Source organism: Triticum aestivum, chromosome 2A (genome assembly GCF_018294505.1).
Source record: "Triticum aestivum cultivar Chinese Spring chromosome 2A, IWGSC CS RefSeq v2.1, whole genome shotgun sequence".
Classification (NCBI taxonomy): domain Eukaryota; kingdom Viridiplantae; phylum Streptophyta; class Magnoliopsida; order Poales; family Poaceae; genus Triticum; species Triticum aestivum.
The window spans coordinates 780,715,533-780,721,180 of NC_057797.1; the positions used below are offsets into that span (position 1 = coordinate 780,715,533).

General features: G+C 37.2%; 1 long non-coding RNA gene across 1 annotated transcript; it reads right to left on the reverse strand.

Annotated features, from left to right (window-relative positions):
• Window positions 1–2,314: 2,314 nt before the first annotated feature.
• LOC123186730 (uncharacterized) lies at window positions 2,315–5,202 on the reverse strand. The gene is made up of 3 exons (XR_006493700.1): window positions 3,300–5,202; window positions 2,665–2,724; window positions 2,315–2,566 (listed from the first exon to the last, which is right to left on the reverse strand). It is a non-coding gene; the product is annotated as an uncharacterized lncRNA (long non-coding RNA).
• Window positions 5,203–5,648: the final 446 nt, after the last annotated feature.

Below are 5,648 nucleotides of genomic sequence, written 5' to 3' on the forward strand. Positions count from 1 at the left end.
GACACTCTGTTTGTCTATGTATTCACACATGTATTATGTTTCCGGTTGATATAATTCTAGCATGAATAATAAACATTTATCATGATATAAGGAAATAAATAATAACTTTATTATTGCCTCTAGGGCATATTTCCTTCACTCGTCTCCCACCCTCTCCTCCCAACTCATTTAAGAGAAGAGAAGAGGGAGATCGACCAGGTCAGGCGCTGACCATGGCGGCGGCCAGATCCGCCATGGCCGCAAACACCTCGCCAAGGATCAGGATCTTGGTCACCACGGAGATCACGACCAACGACCAGTCCGTCCTGCGTCACCTTCAGTGACGCCATGGATCATCGGCGACGCGACCATGAACCAGGCCGCCACGAACCTCGTCGGCACTGTCTTCGGTAAGAACTACCAACTAACTGTCACCTGCTAATTTTCCCTTTTTTTGTTTAGGGGCAGTCTTTGTTTTGCATGGTAAGGGCAGTCCTTCTGTTAGTTAATCAAGTTTCTCAGGTTCATGGGTTTGTGCCACGGCGTTTTATGCTTGTGTTGCATATATATATTTATCACAGTAGTATCGACAATGTAGACATGCCCAGAGCCTAATCTGCATCCTTGCCATCTTATTCTTCAGTTGTCAAATGCTCAGTCAGCTATTCAGATTCCTGCATCTTTTGCCCAGTTTTTCCCCATATTGATCTATGTATTATGGTGAATCTTTCAATCCAAGATGTCATAAGACGATATAGAAGTTTGAGATTAATTCTTGGCTGAAACATATAAAAAATACAAATATGTATGAGTTGTTGGATGGAGGGTTGGCCAGAATTCCGCTAGCAGTCAGCACAGGAGAACCAGGACAGTGGCAGTGGAGCCTCCAGCGTCAGGGCACCGATGTCGTCGTTCCCACTCCATAGACCACCAACTAGATTCACCGCTGCCTGGATGAAAGCAAGGGAACCCATCCAGATTCGTCTGATGTGTTCAAGAAATCAATAGTGTTGTCATACATGACAGGCTGAACAGGGTTAGTGGATAAACACCCATCTTGTTGAAAGTAAAATAATGTTCTGTTGGTACATATTTGTGTATATGATGAGAGATGAAAAATCTGAGTTGTCATGCTTGTGCATTAGCATGGTTCAGGAGTTTTAGCTGGTGCTTTTCAAGATCAATAAGACGGAGTGTTTGTTCGCTGATCCATTAAGTCCACAATGCACGTGTGTATAGGAATTTTCTGTTTGTATTGTATAATGAAAATTTCTTTTTTTCATTCTAATGTAATTAATATGGAGTCAGTCCCACTTTTGTTTTTTGGCATATTACTGGGACCCTATAGATATAAAACACACTGTTTACCATTCTGTAGGAACCATAAGCAATACTAGACAATTCCTCGCGCGTTGTTGCGGTAATTGGTGGCAATATGTTTAGATAATACTTGGTTGAATGCGACATGGATATTTCGATTAACAATATGACCATGAAAATACAAATATAAGAGATTTTATTGTACTTTATTCCTTTATTGTTGCAATGTCGATTAAATAAGTAGCATAATGTTGGTTTATAGTTTGTTGGAGCGTCCACGTGGTTGTCTTCTTCATTGAGGAGAATTTGGACATGTTTAAATCCGTTCTTCATGTACTCGAAGATGTATTTGGTGGACCTGAATGGATGTTCCTGGAGTAGCTTTGTGATGTTTTCTTCACGTGCGTCCTCTTTCAAAGTGATCCATGTTGCAGATTTAGTGGCATTTTTCATGTCTGCAATAGCCTCCATGCATGTACTTCTTGTGAGTTTTTCTTGATGCATGAGTTGACGAAGAGGGTAGAACATTCTTTGTTGTGTAAGGTTGCATCTTGTAGAAAATTATGCGGGCAAATTGTGAAATATTAGACATGAAACCGGCGAAATAACGTTGCATGTAATAGACATACCTTTTGCCTTGTTGCTGCTTGTCCATGTATTTGACAATAGTGAACTTTTCAGTGTGAGAAAAGATTTGCTTGTAGATATAGGTTGTATGGGGGGGGGGTATTATATAGGTGGACTGCAATCGTAAGAGTTTTTAACCGAAAGATGTTTTGGAAATGCTCTATACACTATTAACTGAGCAATGAATGAATTAACTGAGCAATGAATTTTTAGAAACTGGCAATTGTGACTTACACTGTGATAGTAGGAACAACCATTTGAGGTGTTAATGTAGGAATCTATTTTACATGAATGCACGATTATATAGTTTACAAAAAAAAATATTATGGCCCATTTATAGGAGTGTATCCATTGTTGATAAGCACAAAATTGCAAATATTGTCAGAAAACTCTGAAGTCGCTTGCATAGAACCAAAAGTACGCACGAGTATACATCTCAGTTACAATATAAAGGTACTGGGTATGAGAACATTCTCGGTCACAATAGAAGTTGAGCAAGAAAAAAATGTATTGTTGTCAGCTGGCAGTGTCAAAGCAGTGTGGAAGTTGAACATTCTTGATTGTTTGTCGTTTGGAGCACTGTGGAAGTTGGCTGTATGGGCATTGTGGAAGCTGCCTGTATGAGCATTGTGGAAGTTGCCTACATGAAGTGTGATACATAGTATTTTTAGAAATGCAACATATATTAGAAGTTCTAGATGTTTGAATAAAAAAACCAAGGTACATAATATACAATACCTTTGTATGCACTTTCATTTTAGCCTGTCTTTTCATAGTTGTTTGCTGCATTTTTATTGTCTGCATTGGTGGGTACAGAAAATATTTAGAATTGTAAATATATGAACATAAAAATTCATTGGCGAGATATTCAACTATAGGTAATGGGATGTAATAATACTCTCGCTTTGCTTTTGCCTTTTCAAAAGAGGACTATCTGTGCTTTTTGAGCTGCATTCAAAAATTTGATTGCATTGAGCAGGAAACTAATTAAGAAAGTAATATTATAGGTACAGGATTATTAGGATTGCATTGGCAGGAAACTAAACATAAATAAATCCTTTGTAGTGGTTGTGAGTGTTGTGAAGCATTAGACATGAAACTAAACAGAGTTGTTGGCATCATCCTTGTAAAAATCAATCCTTCTTTTTTACTTCAGAGCTGATTTGGATGTACATTATAAATAAGAAAGTACGTTTATCAGAGGAATTGAATAAGTATGGAGGTTAGTTAAGCATTAGACAGATGAACATACAAAACGGAGCAATTATTAGATTTACCAAAGAAAAATCCTAAAGGTTGAAATGTTTAATCTCAACTTCGCTTAGAGGTTTGTGAAGCATTACACACATGAAATTCTATGTGGCCAAATTTACCTGGATTCACTTTCCTTTGTAGTGATAGGCTGATAGGTGTGCGGTTATCACTTGGAGGTGTATTGTTGAAGGGGGCCTCTGGCTGCTGTGCACTTGGACTCAAAAAAATATAGATAATGCTCATCAGAAAATATGTATTTAATGTTTTGTCAATATATTTTCAGAATTTAAATTGATAAATGGCCAGGAACCTCTCATCATTTATGACAAATGAAGTTGGTGCAAGGTTATCTTGTGCTGACTGAAAAAGCTTCACATGTCAAGTTAATAGGATGATATATGAAGGTAATGAGTATCAAAAAGTTGTTACCTTTGAAGCAGTTAATAGAGGAACCGATTTGGTATTGTCCACGGGGAAACTTTTTTTCAGGACATATTTTATAGGGTACTTGGCAGCTAAATCAATATTCATTCCTATATAGAATAACCTTTCTTTACCAATGGCTTTATCTAGGGAAAGCACATGATCCACAACATCTATTTTCATGTTCATAGAAACTTGCTCAGCATGACACTCAACCAAGTCTTCAGCTATTTTATTAAACGCAACTGCATCCAAACTTGCTGAGCTATCTATTAGTGTAAGGGGGATCTTATACCTAAAGGATTGTAGACTTGTTAGTGACATGAATAAGAGAAAAACAATTTATAAGGATTAGATTTAGGAAGATCTATGGTACATTGGGCATGGAACAGGAAATTGGCAGGCGCATGTTGGGGTATCTGACATGTTGTTGTAACCTTTTCCACAACGCTTGCATGCTTTGTAGTATCATTTGTCTGATGGTATAATGGATGTCACTTTTGCAATACTACTGAATGTTGCTCCTCCCTTGTGGCATAAAAGGTCGGAGCACCAATTATATATATTTTGGATAGAGAGGTTTTAGAAACAAACTATCTTGGAAAGTACTGACTTGAAAAGATGTGGTTGGCAAGGTAGATATTTGTTCAGTGGTATACAGCTTGCCTGCTGCTTCAAGTGGAGATAGATGTCTGACTTTAGGGAGATTCTTTTGTAGAGATAGAAATTTCCATTGGTAGCTTCAAATTTTTTTGATAAGCTATTAGTATGTTGTAGCAGCGAACAAAAAAATTAGGCAAATGGCAATGAGGGAGGTGGAGAACCTGCTGCGATACTGTTGAACTTCAGGTATATTGAGGTCAAGATACACCTGTGTTGCAGAACTTTAAATAAATCCTTTCATTTTTCCTTAAAGCAAGCTCGTTTGATAATTCACCTGTAAACTTCTATGAAGTTGCAGTTATAGCAGCAAAAATAGCTATCACAATTCCTTCTAGAGATTTTTTAAGTACTGCTTCTTCATCAAATGATTCTCCATGTTTGCCCCATAAACTACTTCTTGCGTTTGTTCACTGGAAAAGCAAGGTATACTTATAGAATTGCAGAAAAAGGGTCTTTAAGGAAGAAATTAAGTGGCATCGTTGCAAGAAGACATACTCTAGGTTTCGATTTTTTTCTTCTGAAGTTTGTTCTGAGATGTTGGGCTAGCATAATCGTATGGACCAACATCACTTATTACTCCAATAATATCTGAACGGACAAATTATGTATAGAAAGCTAATAAGCATTATAACTGTTAGGAGAGAAAATAAGGAACCACAGATTACCTAGGAGTGGTTTTGAATCAATTGCTTTTCTTGGCAGTTGATCAAATGGACAAAAGTTGAAGGAAACAATAGGTATATTTGCTCCTCTTGAGTGCAATGCATGGACCTTTGTGTCATGTTTGAATTGCAGCATGTAGTTCTGATGGTGGTAGGCATATGATTTGCTTCTGTTATCAATAGCTACAATATCTGCAATAATGTAGACAGATCCTTCTGATAGCAATCCATGAAACTGTTTTTCAAATTTTCTGGGCACACTCATCTATGCCATGTTGCCCTGCAAACAAATGAAATAATTAAATGTGATATGTAAATTTAATAGCATTTTGACTACAAATGTGAATGTGCAATTTGGAGCACACAATTACACTTACATCTTCATCTAAGAGAATGCCATCAATGCTTAGCAAGCCATCTCCATATCTGGGATTAATTATTTTAGCATCCCAAAGCCTTATCAGGCGTGCAAAGACCCTACAGTTTTGCTATCCTGAAGTGATGCTTTTAAGTGTTGTACTTGACTCCATATCTCAGATATCTATGAATGAATAATAAGACTGTTAGGAAAAAATGTGGTATGCTAAAAATGTTTAGAACATATCTCGAAAATTTGAGGCAAATCATAAAATACCTGCCAGTCTAGGTTCTATGCCTATTTATTTGACTGAACACCTCAGCATATACTACATTATGTGTGCAATGTTCATAAGAATTTGG